The sequence below is a fragment of the Lissotriton helveticus genome, chromosome 3_1 (assembly GCF_964261635.1).
Source record: "Lissotriton helveticus chromosome 3_1, aLisHel1.1, whole genome shotgun sequence".
Classification (NCBI taxonomy): domain Eukaryota; kingdom Metazoa; phylum Chordata; class Amphibia; order Caudata; family Salamandridae; genus Lissotriton; species Lissotriton helveticus.
This window is the reverse complement of record NC_136061.1, coordinates 1656316884-1656339185: the sequence shown is the minus strand read 5'-3', so window position 1 is coordinate 1656339185 and position 22302 is coordinate 1656316884. Positions and strand designations below refer to the sequence as shown.

The 22302-nt window shown below is 45.8% G+C and overlaps 1 protein-coding gene across 1 annotated transcript in view; it reads right to left on the bottom strand.

The window, feature by feature from the left end:
- The window catches only part of ZNF148 (zinc finger protein 148), a 171343-nt gene extending 151216 nt beyond the window's left edge, over positions 1-20127 (bottom strand). Inside the window, exon 1 of the mRNA XM_078682438.1 lies at positions 19906-20127. The gene's annotated coding sequence lies outside the window, so the exon portion shown is untranslated. The remainder of the gene's footprint in view (positions 1-19905) is intronic.
- Between the last annotated feature and the right edge of the window lie 2175 nt (positions 20128-22302).

Here is a 22302-nt window from a genome sequence, read left to right as displayed (position 1 = left end):
GGGGGGCAGGGAGAGTCAGCCAATTCAGTGGGACCTGTAAGGTTTCAGCAGAGAAGAAACGAAACAAAAACACATTAAAAAGAGTATCCAGAACAGAGACAGAAGTTGATAGCGATAATATCCGGGTCAATGCTGTTGAAGGTCATTCAGGAGTAGCCATTTGACATGTTTTTTTTAAAGAGGCATTAGATAGGTTGGTTCAGATCTCAGGGGGAAGAGCGTTCCATATTCTTGGAGCAAGACCAGAGAAAGCACGATTGTAAGTTCTTTTCTTAGTGAATATGGGAGGTTTCAATTAAAGGGTGTTAGAGCTTCTTAAGTGCCCGATAGCCTAAGTTTTTTTAACAGGTAAGCAGGGGTGTTGTGATGAATAGCTTTGTGCATCAGGCAAGCTATCTTGAACCTGAACCTCGCTTCAATGGTCAGCCAGTTTAGTTGAATTAGGTCTGGCGTGATGTGGTCAGGTTTTCTGGAGCCACTTGGTGGTAAGAAAGCTTTGAACTAGCATGATCCATGCCTTTAGTCCTGACACTGAATGCAAAATTTCCTAGCTATCATAACAGAAAGTTTCAATTCTATTAAGGACTCAGAGACGAGGATTACCCCACTTTGTAAGAAGTTCTCCATTTATTCCCTTTCTGTTACCAGTAAATAGCTGGCTATTCTGAAATGTCTCTACTGATTGACTATTGTTGTTTTTGCTCATAATTATAGTGCTTGATATGAGGTTGATTGTTTCTCTTTAGAAAGACAGTTTCAATTAATTTCCTTTTTTCTTTGGCTTCATAGTGAATGATGGTTCTAAATAGGGTTCGTGAGCAACAGATGCTAGAGTGATTCGCACGAAGAAAATAGGCAGCATAGACACTAACAATGGACTATATCTGGACTGCCTTGACCTGATTGGTAGTTAATGTTGAACTATCCCAAGGAATTTTTGCAATGTTCGTTTTCTATAGTGAAGTTGATGTTAAAATGGCTGCTATTCAAATTTATAACTAGTGAAGTAAAGATTAGAAAAGCATAATGTTTGCCTCCGAGTCCTTAATAGAATTGAAAATTTCCGTTACAATAGCTAGGACATTTTTCATTCTTACTTACTCAAATTCAGGAGTTTAACATGCAAAGGAATAGGTCAACAAGAGCTACACCGACCTCACCACATTTGAAACATTCAAACCACTGTACACATCCACCGACACAGGGTTGCACGATGGATTATCTACACATCTTTCACACTTTCTACTTTGTACAACCTCCTGGAGTCCCTATGGCTCTCAATTTCTCTACCAACCAACCCCTCTTTTACAATCTCATAGTTCATTTGCACTCTCCATCCAGCTTGTCAGTTCGATTGACCTGGCCTTCTCACATCCCATCTTCTTCGCTCACAATCCAGTCCCCTTTCCAGAGTTCACTCGTTACACGTAGTTCTTTCGTTGTTTGTTGTCAGCTCATTTTAGCTAGATCGTATATACCAGTATTTTCCCTTGCCTTCATCTTCTGAGTTCTTTCATTGCATGAAGTTACCTTACTTTCATTTACTTAGAACCTGCGTGTTCATGCACTTTTATTGTTCAATGTAGGACAATTTTGTCATTGCTCATGTTATTTTGTAAAGCACCCTTAAACCTCACAGTGCATAAGAATCTTATGCACCTGTAAAAAAAAACAAATGGATTGTGCAGTATGAATAATTTAAGTACAGTGGGAAGCGTTTTCTTACCAGATAAGGTTTCATTATGAATGTTACCTAAACAAATGAATGTCTATGACTGCCAAGTTTGTGACTTTAAATGTGGAAGGACAGAACTCTCCCGTTAAGAAGGTGCTCTAAAAGGCTATGCAGCAAAAGGACCGGTATAATTGTATTGCATTGTAATTGCATTTATATAGCGCTTGCTACTCCCAACAAGGCGTCAAAGCGCTCTTTCTGCGAGTAGCATGCTACTCTGGAACCTATATAGGATTAGTGGTGAATTAGCATAGTGAAATATGAAGTAATTTGAGCAGTGGATATGTTAGGCTGTTATTTGGATTGAGGAGGCTAGTGGAAGGATAGAATAGGGGAAAGGTTTGTATTTATATAGTGCTTGCTACCCCTGATGAGGTATTGAAGCGCTTTTTGGGGAGCAACACGCTACTACAGAACCTAAACAGGATTAGTGGGAATCAGTATAGGGAAATATGCAATTAATTTGAGTGGTGGACATGTTAGTCAGTTATTTGGATTGAAAAGGAATAGTGGAGGAATAAAGATGGACGGGGCTAGAAAATATATATTTTTGTTTGTTTTTTGGAGTTTTTAGCTGAAGGAGTGGGTTTGGGATGTGTAAAGGAAGGGTGGAGGGGAGTTAGTATAGGGAAATATGAAATGAATTTGAGTGGTGGACATGTTAAGAATAGTGGAGGGAAGGGTCTATAATTTTTGTTTTTTGGGAGTTCACAGTAGTAGGAGGGGGGGTTGGGATGCCTAAAGGGGAGGGAGAGCGGGAAAGGTAGCAGGGATGGGTTTAGAAAGGCTTGTTTGGGAGATCTGAATAGTAAAAGAGGTATGAGATGATGCAAGGTGGAGTAGAGGAGGGAAGAGTCTAGAAAGGGTTATTTTGGGAATCAAAGTAGTGGTATGGGTTTGGGATGAAACAGAGGAGGTAGAGGATATACTGACAGAGGTATAGGGTGAGAACTAGGGTAGTGCATTGGATATGCTGAATTAGAGGCAAAATAATAAATATATAGATATACAAGTACATATATGCATAAGCAAGGTAATATATGTAGATTAATGATATATTTAATAAACTCCAGCCATGTTGTACTTTGAATTAATTTATTTTATTTTTTGTAATAGTGAAGCAATTGTAGATCAATACTTATGATTGAATATTTACTTATTTATGCAGTCACATATGCATGTTAAAAACATAGAATAATTTAACTATAAGTAATATATACATTTGTTAAGCAGAAATAATGAATATCTATACTTTTTAAACAATTATTATACATGTTTATATTAAGCAATACACACATGTAGGTACATAATAAATGCTTTTACACAGAGGGATTCCCTATATATTTATGTTTTCGTATGGTGGTTATGTGGGGAAGAGCCAATTCTTGAGTAGTTTTCTGAAGATAAGATGGTTATCTGTGGATCTTATGTTTGGGGGTAGAGAGTGCCATAGTTTGGCTGCTTGAACAGAGAAGGATGTGCCACCCATGGTTTTTTCTTGCACGTTGGGATTTTTGGTGAGATGCCACTCTAGAGCGGAGGTTCCTTTGTTGAATGTATTTGGTGATTTTATTCCTGATGAAGAGCGGTCCTGTTCCATGTATCGCTTTGGCTGTGATACAAAGCAGCTTGAACGTGGATCTTCTGTAAACCGGTAACCAATGCAAGGCTTTCAAGGCAGGGGAGATGTGGGCTTACGGCTTTGTAGGTAAGAGTAATCTGGCAGCGGAGTTCGGAATATGGGGTAGTCTTTTGATAGTTGTTAAAGGTGATCGGTGGTATAGGCTATTGACGTAATCAAGTTTGGACAGAACAAGAGAGATGGTAGCCTGGACCTTGTGTGGAAATCCCAGATGGGAGAAGATTAATCGCAGAGTCTTTAAAGTAACAAAGATCGATCTTGCTAGTTTGTGCACTTAAGCATTCGTTGATAGCTTAGAGTTCCTGTTCATTCCGAGGTTTCTTACTTCCTTCAATACTTTAGGCGGTGTTCCCAGATCATCAGGCCAGGAGTCAAGTGGGTCATGATTTTTCCAACTGCCACACGCGAGTACTTCAGTTTTGGAAGCATTCCATTTGAGATGGTTCCACGTCATCCATTGATCCATGGCTCTGAGGCAACTGAAAACAGGTGAGTTTCCAATGTATTTGGGGCATTCCAGCAGAAGGAGTATTTGTGCGTCATCAACATGGTTATAGCACGTGAGGGGAAATTGATTGATCACTGCTGGTAAGGACTTCACGTTGATGTTGAAAAGCATGGGCTAGATGATACAGCCTTGATGGACCCCTGCTTTTGTGACGTACGGTTTGGATGAGAAAGAAGGGGTATGGATGACATTGTCATGCCTCGGGACTCCCCTACGCTGTCCCTTTAAGACACATGCTATTTAAAGAACCAGGAAACAGGGAACGACGCTTCACGTTCTCGCGTCAAGCTTCCCTAGTTTCCGGTTCCGTCTACTCCTTGTTGCCTGACTCTGCAGTTCCTGTTTCACATCCTTGTTCCGTTGCCAGTTAGCGTATTGCGTCCCCTGCCTTCTCCAAACTCGGGTGACGCCTACGCTGCATTGTTTGGCAGTCTTCAGCTGCCTTCGGCGTACCTTGAGACGCCTATCTCCCTCTTCCCCTTTCCGTGTGCCCCGCCCGGCGGCCGGGCTTAGCTCCGCCATCCGGCCGGGCACAGCATTCACCGGTGATTGAGGAAGAGCCTGTACTCAGCGCCGGAGTATTTCTTCCTGACATTCTATTGATTGTGTTTCCACCCGGCGGCCGGGTCTTGCTCCGCCGCCCGGTGGGATACATTTCAGAGGGTTCTTCTCAACTCGTCCTCAGGCTGCATTCTCCACCCGGCGGCCGGGCTTTGCTCCGCCATCCGGTGGGGATTGTTTTCCCTATTAATTCTCTGCTACTTGTGTACTGCACCCGGCGGCCGGGCTTAGCTCCGCTGTCCGGTGTCAGTAAATTCCCCAATTATTATTTTCTTTTCTTAGATAGTTAGTTAGTTGCTCCCTCATCATTTTACCTATTCCTATCCTATTTCCACGAAGTCCCTATTACCCCCATATTCCAGTTCATTTCAGCCATATTCGCTGAGATACTACTGAATCCCTCCTTACTTGATATTTGGTGGCACTCTTGCGTGGATCAGGGTGGGTGCATATTCCACACTACCAAGAATCGCGGTAAGAGCGCACATGCGCTACCAATCTTTTACTAAGTATTATATCTACATATGTATGACTTATATGTCCTGCTTTGGTTCTTCTAGATGGTGATACACTGTGTAAGATATCTCCAGAAGATTGGGTGAAAGTGTCTTCGTAGACTGGTTCATTATAATTGATGTAAGAGGGGAGTTATATGGGCCGTTATTGTACCTAACACCATCTCACATGCAGGTGCTCAACATTCTATTGTGTCATTCCTGTTATAGCTCCAGACGCTGTGCCTTTGTCTTCACCTTCACATGTTACCTCTGCTACATACTAAGAACCTGGGGTATGTGATATGGTTGTATTTTGTGCATTGGTATATTCTAGTTAATGGATTGGATCTAGAATTGTTGATTTCCTCTTGTTATTACAGCCTACCTGTTTGTTCCGGTTCCTTACGTAGAGACACCATCGTATTCACTACTGGAGTGTACCATCAATCATCATTGTCTTCCCCCATCTTTCCTTGTTTTGTCTCCCTGTTTTCCCCTGGCGTGTCTCTCGTACTCTAGTGCTTGATAGAGTCGGAAGACCGTAGGGGAAGGCTGCGGATTACTCTTCGGATTCCTGACGCTCCTGTGGAACCAGCCTGCAATCCTTACAGACATTAGTTCTGTTGTGAAGGTAGGATGTGATCCAGTCTAAAGCAGTACCCTCTATGCCGGCTTCGTAGAGTCTTTGTATCAGAGTGTCATGGGTCAACAGTGTCGAAGGCTGGTTGGACAAGAAAGAGAGAGTGAATCGTGTGGTCCCCGTGATTGAGCGGCCTTGTGGTGAGTGTGTCACTGACCCAGCGGGGATCGTTCAGTGTTTTGCGGATCACTTCGAGACAGTGTACACCTCCGTTTGTGATAGGGATGAGGAAGACTCCCGATTGCTGTTGCGGGACATTGCTTTGCCTTGCCTCTCTGACTCTGACAGAGTCCTCATGGATGCTCCGCTTTCTGTAGATGAAATTGCGGTGGCTATTCGTTCCCTCCGTTCGGGTAAGGCGATGGGCCCCAATGGCTTGCCCATTGAATTGTACAAGCTGCGACCCGACAAACTGGCGCCTTATTTACGGGACATGTTCCTTGAGGCCCTTGAGTCTGACTCCCTCCCCTTGGACCAACGACTCGCTACTATCGTCGTCATTCCCAAGGAGGGTAAGCCCCGGGATCGTTGTACTTCGTACAGACCCATTTCTTTACTCAATGCCGAACCCAAAATTTTGGCTAAACTATTGGCTAATCGCTTAGTAACTGTGATCGGGGACTTGATCCATCCAGATCAATCCGGTTTTATCCCGCACCGCAACACTGCTTTGAATCTGCGCAGACTCCACGGGGTTCTCGCGAGAGCTGAGACGCTTACTGAACCGGCCATTTTGGCTTCTCTTGACGCTACCATGGCCTTCGACACTATCGAGTGGCCCTACCTTTGGGCAGCCCTCTTGAAATTCGGGTTTGGGCCGGGCTTCATAGCCTGGGTGAAACCTCTTTATGAGAGTCCCCTGGCCCAGGTGGTTGTTAATCGAAGAGTGTCTTGCGTTTTTACGCTTGGACGGGGTACCCGGCAGGGCTGTCCACTGTCCCCTTTGCTTTTTGCTCTCGCTCTCGAACCTTTGGCGGAGTGGCTCCGCTGGGAACCATCTATGTGAGGAATCCGATGGCCTCCTGATTTTGAGGATCGAGTCTCGCTCTACGCGGACGACATCCTCTTATATCTCACTTCCCCTAAAAAGTCACTTAATGTACTTTTCGATGTTCTTACTTCTTTCGGAAAGAACTCCGGTCTTGTTATCAATTGGGCTAAATCCTGCATCTACGTTTTGGCCGGAGACCTCCCTCTACTGCCGCATAGATTTCCGATTCACGTGACGGAGACCGGTTTCAAGTACTTGGGGATTTATGTTTCCTTGGACCCCTCCAGGCGTTATGAGCTTAATTTATTACCCCCACTTCAGCGGCTCACGCTTGATGTGGCTCGCTGGCGTAGGTTGCCGTTGTCGCCCCTCGGTAGAGCGGCGCTTTTCAAAATGATGTCTCTGCCTCGATTTTTGTACGCACTTCAGAATTCCTTTGACCCGATTGCCTCGGGCTATTTTCGTGAAGTGGAGAGCCTACAGAGACAACTGGTCTGGGATGGGCGTGCCCGCATTGCTCTTTCTAAACTCACGCTTCCGTGGTATGACGGCGGTATAGCCCTCCCGGACATCAGACGTTATTACTGGGCCTCCCAGTTAAGTGCGATTAATCATGCGACCTACGCACCGGGCCCTGCCCCGGCGTTCTCCATGGATAGATTCATTTTGCCAGGGGGGACCTTTAGCATAGCGTTGTACTCTGGTGGTCTCCGTGGAACACTGACCGGTTCCACTAAGATTGCAGTGAGAGTGTGGCGTGATGCGAATGCGGCCTTGGGTTGGTGTGGCAGGTTTACTCGGGCCACCCCTTTGTATGATTCGGAATGCTTGGGCCATCTGTGGAAAACAAAAGGCTTTGATAAATGGGATATGATTGGCATCAGCAAAGTGGGCGATCTGTGGTCGAAGGGTACTGTCAAGTCCTTTGATGTGCTGCGAGTGGAGTATGAGCTTGGTGACAATGAATTCTTTAGGTACGCCCAGATCCGTCATGCTCTGTTGTCTGTGTTTGCTGCGGGTGCTGATATTCCTGAGTCTTCCCCTCTGGAGGACCGCATTTTGGATGGTCATGTGCCCGACAGCAAGATCTCATTGATTTATAAGAAACTCATCAATAACAGAGCTGACTTGCTGGTCCGCCTCCGGGCTGCGTGGTGTGCGGACGGACTTGAATTGGACGATGAGGACTGGCAATCTGCTTTGTCCTCGCCTAAGGAAGTCGCCATTCCTGCTCGTTTGAGGTTCGTCCAACTTAAGATACTTCACCGAGTGTATGTGACTGGGCCTTGTCTGGTTCGAATAGGTTTTTCCTTGGATGGATTATGTAAGCGTGGCTGTGGGATGTCTGGTTCTTTTCTCCACATATTGTGGGAATGCCCGGAGATGGTTCGATTCTGGTCCCGAGTACATGATGTCATGGAAGCTGTCACGGGAGTGTCCCTGCTGCCCGAGGCCAGGCGTTGTTTGATGAATGTTTGGGAACCTAATGACTACAGCTCAGCACAGATCATATGGGCGACCCTCGGAAATATGGTCGCGAAGAGGGACATTGCCCAGCTCTGGGGCTCACATAGACCACCTACCTTATCCAAGTGGAAAGACAACATGGACTGGTGCATGTTCCGGGAGAAGACTGTGTACCTTTCCCGGGGACGGCCCAGGAAATGGGGTAGAATATGGTCCCAATGGAACGCTTATCGTGGTAATATATGTACTCCCCCGCAGGATGTAACCATTGATGTGTCTTCGTCCCCCTGATTGCCATTCACTCGTCATCTCTGGTCAATAATTCCGCTTGTTTCCTTGTCCGCCCCTGTCCCCATCCTATCCGATTGCATTGTATTCATCAAGCCTTTGAGCTCTGCCCGCACGAACCCACGACAATGTATTATTATATTTCTGCCTTGTGAGGTTTGGTTTGTTTTTCTGTATGTCTGTTTCTTTTCAATAAAAATTTAATTAAAAAAACAAAACAAGTGCTGAAGGCAGCCAAGAGGTCCAAGAAAAGTAGTGCAGTAACCCCGTTGCGGTCAACTGCGTTCTTCAGATCATCCCAGATGGCAATGACAACAGATTCTGTGCCTCTTCCTGGATGGAATCCCTTTGGAAATCTGAAAGTATGGCACTATCTTCAATGAATTGTGATATCTGGGTGAATGCTGCTCTTTCTATCAATTTGGCCAGGACAGGTCCATTTGTAATCGGTCCGTAGTTGTCGGGGTTCAGTGGGTCCTGGTTTGTTTTCTTCAGTAATGGGCATGTGAATTACTTTTTGAGTTCTTGTGGAAATATTCCAGTAGCTAAGGAATTGTTGATGATTCTTATTCCTGGAGTGGCAGCAAAGGTTGTTAAAAGAATAGTCTTGTAGGTTTGTGGTGGACCGCTTGCTTTGACCAAGTCCATAAATTAATAGTGTGAAACTTGTCGGAAGGAGTGGAGAGGTTGGGTTAGAGTATTCTTGGATTGTTGTTTTGGGAAAGGGTTGATGCTGGTTCTTTGTTTCAAATATCAGCCCAACGTGTCTGCTTTGGCAGTGTAATAATTTGCTATTTTGTCTGTGAAATCTTGAGTAATGGGATGAGCACCTTCTAGGCAATTTGGTTTACGACATTCAGTGAGAATTTGATAGAATTCTTGATTTGCACATTTTACATTTTGAATTCTGTCTGAATAGTACCTTTTCTGAGCTTTTTTGATAGCGGACTTGTATAATCTGTTACGTTTCTGCAGGCGAAGTTTGTCTTGATTGGTGTTTTTTTTAGCCAGGCACGTTGCGGCTTTCTGATTAGTTGTTTTATCTCTTTTAGCTCTGTATTTCTCCAAGATGCCTATTTTATTTTGTTCTGTTGTGTCTTTTTTTGGGTGGTATTAGGATATCAAAAGCTTCCTGTAGCCACTCATCTAGTTTTTAACAGATTTTATCGTGTCTAGATCTGTACTGGATGTTAGTTGTGTTTCAAAGTTTTCCAAAATGAGTTTGTTCACAGTCAATAGGTGGATGCACACAAGGTGGCTTTAGGTGTGTCACTTTGTGTTGTTAAATGTTGGAAAGCAAGCAAGTGGTGGTCTGATCATGTAACTGGAGTCATAGTTTGAAAGATAATTAGTTCTGTATTTGCAAAAATTACATCTAGGATGTGTTCAGTGATGATGTGTGTGGGTTTTGGAACGATCTAAGACAGGTTCAGTGCGTCTAGGCCAGTGATTATTGAATTCAGATGGGACATAATGGGTTTGATGACATAATTGGTGACCGCCCGGACTCGCTCCTGACCGGTTGCTCCTTCCTTGCTCCTCTCCCTGTGCTGCTATCTTGCTGGGGATCGCACTGCTACTTGCACGGTATCGCCTGCATTATTTATTTACCTCAGTGGTATCGCCTGCACTAGAGTAAATAGCGCCGTGTTTAAAATCGGCTCGCCTGCTTTTATCACATTTGCGCAGTGTTTTGTGTAATCTCATTGCTATCAGCGCTTGTGACTATAGCGCCGCCCGCCCTGCACTGCATTTCACCTGGCAGCAACGTGCATTATTAGAGTAATTTTATTCGCTGGCGACCTACTGCCCCTGCCTCGCCTCCCCTCTGACCTCCATCTTGTCTGCTGTTGTTGTTTTCCCTGCCCCTCCTCCCCGCTACCGCCTCCCAGCTGCTGACCCTCCCACCCACGTTCACAGAGCCTACCTCGTCCTCACAGCCCCTGTGACCGCCCGGACTCGCTCCTGACCGGTTGCTCCTTCCTTGCTCCTCTCCCTGTGCTGCTATCTTGCTGGGGATCGCACTGCTACTTGCACGGTATCGCCTGCATTATTTATTTACCTCAGTGGTATCGCCTGCATTAGAGTAAATAGCGCCGTGTTTAAAATCGGCTCGCCTGCTTTTATCACATTTGCGCAGTGTTTTGTGTAATCTCATTGCTATCAGCGCTTGTGACTATAGCGCCGCCCGCCCTGCACTGCATTTCACCTGGCAGCAACGTGCATTATTAGAGTAATTTTATTCGCTGGCGACCTACTGCCCCTGCCTCGCCTCCCCTCTGACCTCCATCTTGTCTGCTGTTGTTGTTTTCCCTGCCCCTCCTCCCCGCTACCGCCTCCCAGCTGCTGACCCTCCCACGCTCCGCCCCCTCCACCCTCCATTTATGGCCAATGCCTCCACGCGCTTCGGACACGCCGAAGGTGCGCCAAAGGTAAGCCCATCTACGCCCGTCCGCGCCTGGACCGCGCCCAGCGCCAGACCCCCTGCCCCTCGCTCTGCCCACCCCCGCATTACCTACGATGCAGCCACCCTCCTAGCCCTTAACCCCGGCCGCGCCCCCAACTGCGTCCAAGCCGCCCCTGGCCACACCCATGGACCTTTCTCTTGCTACTCCTGCAAATTCAGCGGCACCGTCAACATCTCCGCTCCGACCACACCACAGATTCCCGACCCCAACCACCTAGAATGCATCCTTCTCAACACCCGCTCGGTCCACAGGCACGCCATTGACCTTTGGAACCTACTAGACACCATCTCTCCAGACGTCGCCTTCCTAACGGAAACATGGATGAACGCCTCCTCCGCTCCTGACATCGCCATCGCTATCCCTGACGACTATAAGATAACACGCAAAGACCGCACCGACCAAACAGGAGGAGGAATCGCTATCGTCCACAAGAAATCAATCCGCATCTCAACCAGCTCTGACGCCAACCTCGCCAACTCCGAACACCTTCACTTCCAGATCCACATCGACCCCAAGACCACTCTCAGAGGCACCCTCCTCTACAGACCACCAGGACCCCGCGCAAAATTCAGTGAAGACATCACGGACTTCATCACCCCACACGCGCTCCCCTCCAAAGACTACATCCTCCTGGGAGACCTCAACTTCCACCTTGAGAAGATCAACGACCGCAACACCGCCACCCTCTTAGACAACCTCGCCAACCTCGGACTTAAACAACTGGTCACTTCCCCCACCCACATCGCAGGTCACACACTCGACCCCATCTTCACCTCTAGCAACCATGTCTCTTTCAACCACACTACGGAGCTCCTCTGGACTGACCACAGCTGCGTCCACTTCACCTACAACAAGCCAAAACCCATCATCCACCTCCAACCAACTCTACAAAGAAACTGGAACAAAATCACCACGGAACAGATCTCCTCATCGCTCCTTCAAACCTCCCCAGCCCTCTCTTCTGACGCCAACGAAGCCGCCTCCAACCTCACCCTTTGGTTATCCAACACCGCAGACACCTTAGCACCACTGAAAAAACGCCTACACAAAATCAAGAAGGCCTCATGGTTCAACGAGGACCTCAAGAAATCCAAGAAACTATGCCGCTCCCTTGAAAAGGCCTGGAAAAAAGACTCATCCACCAGCAACAAGGACGCCTTCAAAAACGCCATCCGTACTCACCACCAACTGATCCGAAAAGCCAAAAAAACAGCATTCAAGGATCGACTCGACAACAACGCCCACAACAGCAAGGAACTTTTCAACATCGTCAAGGAATTTTCCAACCCCTCGGCCAACTCCAACGACATCACCCCCTCTCAAACTCTCTGCGACTCCCTAGCCTCTTTTTTCCACAACAAGATTGCTGACATCCACAACAGCTTTGACAACCAACCCGGAAGCCAACCCACCCTACCATCAGCTGACTATCTTCCCCCCGTTAACACCCTCAACGCCTGGAACCCAATCACCACTGAGGACACCATCCGCCTGATGAATTCCATCCACTCTGGATCCCCCACAGACCCATGCCCTCACCACATCTTCAACAAAGCAGACTCCGTCATAGCTCCGCACCTCCGAGACGTCATCAACTGCTCCTTCAACTCCGCTACCTTCCCAGAAGACTGGAAACACGCTGAACTCACCGCTCTTCTGAAAAAACCAACAGCAGACCCCACCGAACTCAAAAACTACCGCCCCATCTCACTTCTTCCATTCCCGGCCAAAGTCATCGAGAAAGCTGTCAACAACCAGCTCGCCGCCTTCCTCGAAGCCAACAAATCCCTCGACTCCTCACAATCTGGATTCCGAGCCAAACACAGCACTGAGACCGCCCTCATCGCAGCAACAGACGACATTCGAACTCTACTGGACAATGGAGACACAGTCGCCCTCATCCTCCTCGACCTCTCTGCAGCCTTCGACACAGTCTGCCACAGCACCCTTTTACAGCGCCTCAAAAACATCGGAATCCAAGGAAAGGCACTGGAATGGATCACCTCGTTCCTCTCCGGAAGAACCCAGAGAGTCCGCCTCCCACCATTCAAGTCCGAGGCCTCTGAAATCATCTGCGGCGTACCACAAGGATCCTCACTCAGCCCCACCCTCTTCAACGTATACATGAGCCCCCTCGCGACCATCGCCCGCCAACACAACCTCAACATCATCTCTTACGCGGATGACACTCAACTGATCCTTTCTCTCACCAAGGACCCCAGCACCGCCAAAACTAACCTACACGAAGGAATGAAAGAAGTCGCCGAATGGATGAAACAAAGCCGTCTGAAACTGAACTCAGACAAAACAGAAGTCCTCATCTTAGGTAAATCCCCCTCTGCTTGGGACGACTCCTGGTGGCCGGAAGCCCTCGGAAAAGCACCCATCCCGACAGACCACGCACGGAACCTTGGCGTCATCCTGGACTCTTCACTTTCAATGAACAGACAAGTCAGCGCCGTATCCTCATCCTGCTTCAACATCCTTCGCATGCTCAGAAAAACATTTCGCTGGATCCCCACCGAAACAAGGAAAACAGTCACCCATGCTCTGGTCACGAGCCGACTGGACTACGGAAACACCCTCTACGCAGGTACCACCGCCAAACTACAGAAGAAACTACAACGAATCCAAAACGCCTCAGCCAGGCTCATATTAGACATCCCACGCAACGAACACATCTCTGGTCACCTTAAAGACCTCCACTGGCTACCCGTCAATAAGAGGATCACTTTCCGACTGCTTACCCACGCACACAAATCACTCTACGACATCGGACCAGATTGCCTCAACTCTCGACTGTCCTTCTACACCCCCTCCCGCCAACTTCGATCTTCCAGCCAAGCATTCGCCACTGTCCCTCGCATCAACAAAACCACCATGGGAGGCAGATCCTTCTCATACCTGGCTGCCAAAACATGGAACTCACTCCCCGCTTACCTTCGCCTCACCCAGAATCACCTAGCGTTCAGAAAACAACTTAAAACGTGGATATTTGACAAATAACCCCCCTCCCCTCCCCAAGCGCCTTGAAACCCTCTGGGTATGTAGTGCGCTATATAAATTTTATGACTTATGACGTTTGTCAAAGCAAATGTTGATGTCACCCAGAATGCATAGGTTGGAACGTAGTGCAGGTTTGAAACCGTTTCTAGAAGTGTGTCTGGGAATGTTGCATGGCTAGGTGGAGGTCTGAAAAGGAGCAGGAAGTTACAGGAGGAAGATGGAGTCTGATTTCATCTGGTGAAAAAGGCCTCACAAATTTGTATGGAGATGTCGTCAGCTTTAGTCATATGTAATGTTTGCCTGAACAAGATAGCTATGCCAGCTACTCTTTTGCCTATACAATTTTGGGTGATAGTTGGACTGGAGCCATATCATCTCCCAACCATGACTCAGTTATGAAGAGTATGTCAGGTCTTGTGTCAGTGAGAAGGTCGTAGATGTGATGCTTGTTTTTAGAGAGCGAATGAGCATTTATTAGTAGACAGTTTAGAGAAAGTGCTTTGGTGATAGTGTGCCTTTGTTTTGTAGAAGAGTGAGCAGTATTTTGTGGACTTGTGGCAGGTGTGTCCTTGGCATATTAGCTGTATGAGGGTGGCAATCGTGTAGCTGTTCTGTATCGTGTTACTCACCCAGCAGGCTTAGAAGGCACTTTGATGGGGCTGGGTGTGTAGGTGGTGGCGACGGTGTTTAAGAGTGAGTGGGTGAGCTGTGTTATTTTAGTAGTGTGAGCTTATTGTGCAGTAGACATGGGGAAGTGAAGTTCTGAGGGGTGGCATATTGCTTATTTTGTTTACTTCTGTTTAGGGCGAAAGGTGTATGAGTTAAGGGTGGTGGTGCATCATGTGGTTCAAGCAGTAAGGTTCTAAATTGTCCAATGAATGAGAGGTGGTTAAAAAAGAGTTGCTGTATGTGGTTAGGTGTGGTGGAAGAGAGAACGCTGGAGTTTGTTCATTTGTGTAGTTTGAAAGGTGGGTGTGTTTGTAGTTTGTGATGGAAAGTATTATGAGGTGTTGTGCAGGAGAGATTTTGTTGTGCTGGTGTCTGTGTTATGTTTGGTTTTTGAGAAGTAGTGAAGGAGGTGCTGATGTATTTCTTTCCTGGAGAGTATTTGTTTGTAGAGTATTGCTTGTGGGTGTAAGTTGTAAGATAAAGGGGGTGGTAATGTGTTTGTGAGTAGAGTGTACGTGGTGTGTATGAGGGGATGACCTAGAGTTCAGAGTGTGTCTGATTGGATTGCTGCAAGAGATAATATGTGTGGTGCAGTGAAGTGTAAGTGAAGTTTAAGTGTTGTGCAGAAGTGTTATTGTGGTAGAAAGAAGAGGAGGGTGTTGGTGGCTGAAAAGATGGAAGAATAAGTATAGGTTTTGTGGTGACAGATAGGGGGCTGTTAGGAGTAATTAGAGTAGGGAGTGTGTGTCTGGATGAAATTTAGTTAAGTATGGTGTGGAATTTGGTTGGGTTAGTGATGAGTGGATTGGTTAGCGGTATAGGATAGAGCTGTGTATTGTTTGTAAGTGATGGTGTAAATGTGTGGGAGCTGGGATAGAAGGGTGTACAGATGTGGTTTCTGGGGGTTTTGTGGTGGGTGCTGAGACATTGAACTTCGTCTTGGGTTAGTTTGTAGTAAATGAGTAGATACATGTGCTGTGAGTGTGTTAATATGGTTGTGAATGGGGTAGGGTTGGTACTGGTGTATGTAATATTGGCAGCATTTATGGCCCTAGTACTGACCAGTCTCACACAGGCTAAACAGGCAGCTGCCCTTGTCCTCTCTGCCCTTAGCATTGACGACTAGGCTGAGACGTCCTGAATCCTGGCCTTAAATAGCCCTAGTAATCAGGTGACCCCTTCAGCCAGTGGGAACCCTAGCTCTAACCAATCACAACCCTAGCCCTAAGCCTTAGAACCAATAGGACACCAGCCTCTAATAGTCAATCACAGCCCTAGTAGCCAATCGTCCAATAGAAACCCTAACCCCCAGGAACCAATTAGAAACCCTAAAACATATCCACCAATCAGATCCTTAACCCCAAGCCCTACATCCAATAGAATCACTGACCTAGGAACCAATCAGCACCCTAATATACTTGACCAATGAGAACACTAACCCTAATCCAATAGAAACACCGGATACGGCCACCAATCAGCGCATACATGTAGAATCCAATAGCAGCCTATATAAGGTGCCTGAGACCTCAGGTAATGTTTGCCAGGCAGGGAGCTGAAAGCTGCTCCTCAGCTCAGAATCTCCTAGGAGACAGACAGGCTAAATCCACACTGGGGTGTTCTGCAGGTAAGAGCCTAAAATATTTGCCCACTAACAATACTGCTTTCCCAACACTTACACTCGCTCTCCTAGCCAAAATAACGGATGTTACAATCCCTTTCCAAACACTGCTTAAACAACTAACAGCAGATTAAACAGTCTCAGAGCACCTCTGTTCTGTCTCTGATGTAGAATATCTCGGTTTCTAAGAGGGATAGAAGGTTTAATTTGGTTTCCCCCACTTGCTGAGACATAATGGTGCCCGATGAAAATCATATGTTGACTGGAGATATTTTAAGACCGAGCTCTAGATTTTAATCTTTGCCATTCCACTTTACAACACAGTCAAGAACTAAGGGTGTGACTTAGAACGTAGGACGGGTACTCTCTTTACCCTTAAAATTATCTATAGGCGGTTTTGGGAGCAACACATCGACTTCAGAAAAGACTGGCACACTGGTCTCTCTCCATGAACAACCACAATGAATACAGGGATGTATTCTACTCAACACTTCTCAACACAATAATTGAGTTTCTCAGGGGACGATTACAGTGGAGATTTTAACACAGCGCTAGATTCGACCGAAGACAGGTGCTCATTTCCTAAAAATAAGCCTACAACACCGAACCCTTTGCTGGCCCGTTTGCCATACCTCAACCTTGTAGATACTTTGCACACATTACATCCTGAATAAAGGAACTACCTGTTCTTCTCTAACGTACACAGGTCTCATTCACATATACAGTATTTACTAGTACCCTTGTCACTGATGCAATTGGCCCTATCAATAGAAATCATCATAGAAGTCCTTATAGAAATAACAATAAGTAAGCTTTAACAAAATATCTTGCCGAAAACATGACTATTGGGATACCCTGCGCCATGATATAGGATGCAGCAGAAGTAGTACTAGTGGAGAAACTTGTAACTCACACTGCCACTTATATTAGACTCGCCAAAAATAAACAGGCAGACTTAAAATACAACATATCACATCTGGAGGGACATTAGCTCCATGAGAATGTATTGAGAACCTCCTAAGACCATGTGCAAACTCAAACTACTTGATACCAAACAAAATAACTGGTGTTCATTTTTCCCCAATACATTACTCCCACTAGAGGACCCCAATATTGGAGGATGATTTCATACGATCCATCTCTGAGCTGCTGTGCAGTACAGCACCAGGACCCAATTGCTTCACAACCTTCTATAAAAGCATACTAGACCTTAACCAAGTTTATCTATTATTTGTACGAACCAGGACATTCCTCATAAAACTGTATGGAATCTACTCTTAGACTGCTACTAAAGCCTAAGAAGGATTTCCTGCTATGCAGCTCCTATAGGCGGACTGTCTCATTAAACAGTGATATAAAACTTTTTTGCAAGTTTCTCACAATGAGACTTAAAGACATTTAGCCAAACCCAACTTTCCAATACCAAGCAAGCTGATAAAACACCACCAAACTGGATACAATCCGAGACTTGCTCTTAACGTCTTGGATATGGTTATTTGAGACAAAGTCCAAACAGTCCTTCTCTCGCTTGATGCGTGAAGGCATTTCATAGAGTGAATTGGACCTTTCTTCACAAGAACATAGTGATAACTGGACTAAGCTCACGAATGCTGTCATAAAGTTACATTTATCAAACCGTCCACCAAATTGAAGATCATATCACATTTTTGGAACCCATTTTTTAAAGTCCTGTTTAGGGTACGACGAAGTTCAAAAATAGAGAAGCGGTCATGGAACAAGAACCAAGCAAGAAGATTTTGAGGAATTGATTGATTTTACTGGAAATCAAACAAATGAATATTTAGTAATTGTTCCCTCTCCAAATATCCAACATCTATGGTAGCAACATTCTGCATCTGCTTGACCTCTTTACAAAAAGACTGTATCATAAGAGATATAGGAGATTTATTCGATAGGTAGAACACAATATAAAGAAAGTGTCTACAAAGTTATAATGAGATGGTATCTAATGCCAGTGATGCTGAAGGCCATATTCACTGGGTCAGACGCATGTTCCGTGGGCTGTGGCGAGGGCACTGCAACATGGGTATGTACTATCATATGTGCTGGTCTTGCAATCAGATGAAAATATTCAGCACAGCGGCCCAGTTTCATATTATAGAAATTACAGGCATTGAGCTACCATCAGAGCCACTGGTTATGTTGATGGGGAATGCAGATGAGGGATTACACCACCTGCTCTCATTGGCAAGCTAATTTCTCAGCTACTTCTAGCTGTCAGATTGAGGACTGCTCAGATATAAAAGGCACGCAATCTCCTGAATATAGGACTAAGATGGCTGAAAGTCTAGCATCTGTATGCTATGCAAAGGTTGGCAACGACAGACAGATTACAATGATTCAAAACTTTTTGTCTCCCTCCTACATCAGGCCTTGCGAAATCTACTTGCTATGGCAAGTCAGATTTTATCAGGGCAAACTATTTTTAGTTGTACATAAGATAATGTCACAGTGGAAAACATTCATAGTGCGTAGAAAAACAACATATGGTCTAAATTATAGAGAAAGTATGACAACACCAATTCACTCATTCCACCAATTTAAATTATGCAGTATAATGCGGCTCATTTTATAATAGTATTACTTCATTATTCCATAATTTTTACTTGGTAACACTATCTGGGCAATGGCTGCTCCTCAGTAGTACCAGTTGAACATCCAAATATAGCAATAAGCAAAAGAAAGGTGACCAGTTCAGCTTTGCAAAGGGCCTTCCACTTCGAGGCAACACGTATCACTGCTTTTTCAGTAACTTTCGAATCGCTTGAGCTAGAAACGAGTTCTTATTTTGGGGGTGATAGCAGATGATGGATTATGTAGCAAATCTGTAATTATGCGAAAACGCCGTTGCCGCACAATCGCATGATTCCAGTGGCCCTGGGTACATGCACATTTGACTGAAAGGGAGGGGAGTGTTACATGTGACAATAAGGGGGGGTGTAACTCAGAAATGTATTTCCATATGTTTTATAAATGTTTGATACAAATACCACAGAATGAAGTAGTTGAGCAAGTCTTTCTTTCCCTTGTCCCTCCCGTCATCCTAGAGCCCTCATCTTAAAGCTTTGAGCTCTCCAAGGCTACTAGTCATTGTGAACAGAATCTGGTAAACATGTCCTTGTGGCTGAAATATCTTAAGAACGGGGAGTAAGAAATGTTTTAAAAGTACTGCGGTAGTACCTTAAAAGCGCACAACAAGGGCGATATGATTAAAGGACCTGCAAAACACCAAAGAGAGAATGGAGCTGGGGCCATAGAGTTTACGATATTTTGGATGCGGGGTGAAAATGACAAGACATTTTTACATATTATACTTTGAGAACTCTGAGTGCATCACAGAAAAAACACTGCAGCGTGAACCAGAGGTGCACCTACATTCATAGACAGCTGGGGCTATTGTGTAATTAACAGGGTGACAGAACTGCATTTACATATCTTTCAGAGGGCTGCTACAAATACCAGAAAATTCTTCTGTCGACCTAAAGCCCTCGCCTCGTAGACTTGAGACCTCTTGTCCCTAGCTCCACCCACCTGTCACCTTCTCTTCCTCGTACTGCGCGTTAGCTTTCCTGGCCCAGTCTCCACTAACTCAACCACCCTTGTTTTATCTGTTACCTAGGTACCACCCGTGCCAAACTGGCCTCCTCCTATTTGTTTTTCTACACTTGACTGAAACCCCCATTTACCCACTCAGCTGGTAAGCAGGCCGCGGCCTGCTTGGCCCGATGTCACTCCTACCCTTCTCCTTTGAAACCTTCCTGAAGCCCTGTACAAGGCTGCCGCACAAACCTTACCAGCTCTCCCGGGGGTGTCACAGGCCGCCGCGGCCCCCGGGCATCTCTTCCCCGGGAAGTGCCTCCGTTTCAGCCTCTGCTGGAGAAGTCGGCGAGCCAGCGACATTCCAGCTAGAGCGCCGCCGCGTCGCACGGCATGCCGGGACCGACCAAGAAGCGGCGGAGGACTCAACACTACCTCTTCGATAGGGTAGCGTCTAGTTGACATTAGAGGAATGCCCATTTGTCGTCCCTAGCTACCACGACCGTCACGTGACAGACTGAGATCTTAAACCCCTTGTTGTCAGCATGGACTTCTTCCGGTCCGTGCGGGCCCTCCAGGTGGCCTCTGCGTGGGTCTTCTGATACCAGCGGCGGCGCTGGCGGTGCCAGGCAGAGCGCGCTCGGTCTTGAGGCAGCGAACGACCACAGCAGAGTCTCCGGCCCTCCTGCCCAGGCACACAGCGGGCGCGCACCATTATAGGAACATCTGTTCTACATGACTTTAAGAAGTGCCTTCCCAGTGTGTTCTTGTGGTTTGAGTGTCTGCCATTTATTGCAGTATTATACTTCCACTTGCATTGTGTACTCTTTTGTAACATGCACACGTCACTTTTCCTCTTGTAATGTATCGTTTGCTACCTCTTGTATTTTGTTTGTTTTTGATACGTGCACGATTGCCACCATTGCCTCATGTAACGTAACGTTTGTTCTTGTGTTTTGAGTATCTACCATTTAATGCTGAATATTTATACCTCTACTTGTACTTTGTACGCTTTTGTAAAATACACACGTCCCTTGTTTCCCTCTAGTAACGTATCGTTTGCTTCCTCTTGTATTTTGTTTGCTCGATACTTGCACAATTGTCACTATTGCCTCATGTAACATAACGTCGTTTTTTTGTAACATGCTCACTTGTAATTTTTTTCCCCTCATGTATCACTACTGTTCCTATTGTGAAGCGCTCTGACACCTTCAGGGTAAAGTCAGCGCTATATAAAAACGCATAAAATGAATAAATAAATAAAAGCACGTCCTTGCCCATCGCTGCGCGCTAAGGAGCAAAACGGGATGGTGTGGAGAATGAGACCACAGTCCTGCCGCACAGTGCTGGAGTACCCGTACATGTGGGGGTCAAAGAGTGGCAACAAAAATAAGACGGAGTTAGGATATGCAAAGCAGCATGGGAGTCAACTTAATTTTTATTTTCTTAACCCTGCCAAAAATAAATTGGCAACCAGGAGAAAATTGATAGTAAATCTGTTTTGGTTTAATTGGTTGCAAAGGCGGCATTGTAAAATATCTTATCGGGGTAAGACACCTGCTGAAGAGCGCTTTGTGTTCTACTAAATCCCAGGGAGTAATAATATTTGTAAGATAACTCTGGTGGTTAATGCCCTTTGTGGAAAAGTAAATTTTGCCATGTTCTGTGTCCCTACGCCCCATCCATCATATGTTATGTATGCATGACCAATATGCGTATGTTATTCCCCATTTCTGATTGAAGACGCAATTACAGTTGTGTCCACCTCTAATATGTTAGTTTCCAGTTCTCGTGAATACTACGAATATCAGGCCTATGTAAAGTAATGTTGCCACGTTTCTCAGTGTGCACGTTATTCCATTATAAAATCCCCGTTTCTAGGCCTCAAAAGGGCCCGGACCCTGGATTCAGCTCCTGTCTCCTGAAAGCCTCGCTGAGGAGCGATACAGCCCCCACCTGTATCCTCGACCCTTCACTTACTTCCTGCCTCGCAGTGCCCGGTGCAGCCCGGCTCTGCCTCTAAGTCTGCCAAAAGTATGTTATAGTTCCAGCTATCAGTTCAGTCCTCCTCCTCTGCATTCCTAAGCTACTGAACTACATCAATAGTTTCCGTCATTGTCTAGCCTTCTCGTCTCCATGTTAGAGAAATACTGTATTTAATGGTCATTTAATATTCATCACGCACTACATGTAGAATAATGCATGGTCCAGTCTTAGAATCAAGTTAGCTTTTCCCCTCATGACTTCTAGTTTATATCAACATGTTCCCTAAACATTAGATACCAGATAGGGTTTAGGTACATGTCGCTCCGACCCTCCAGACTTCAGTCTCTGCTCCTAGCACAGAGTTCGTAGCCCCCAGCTTCTCCTAGTAACACGTCATTGCCAGTTTTCGCGCACCATTAGGTTAGAGGTCCCGGCTCCTTAGGTAGCCCCCTCCTATGTGTCCGCCCATTCATGACATATTCTGTTACGTTTCGCATCACATGTCTATGTAAACTCCCAGTTACACCTCTTTTTACTGTTATCTCTCGCGACTGTTACACGTCACGCCTTCTGCTCCACCCACTGTTACGCCTACTGCAATGTAATGCTATGTGTTTGCGCTATGTATATAAATCAATGTTATGTTATTAAATGTTAGCGCGCTCATC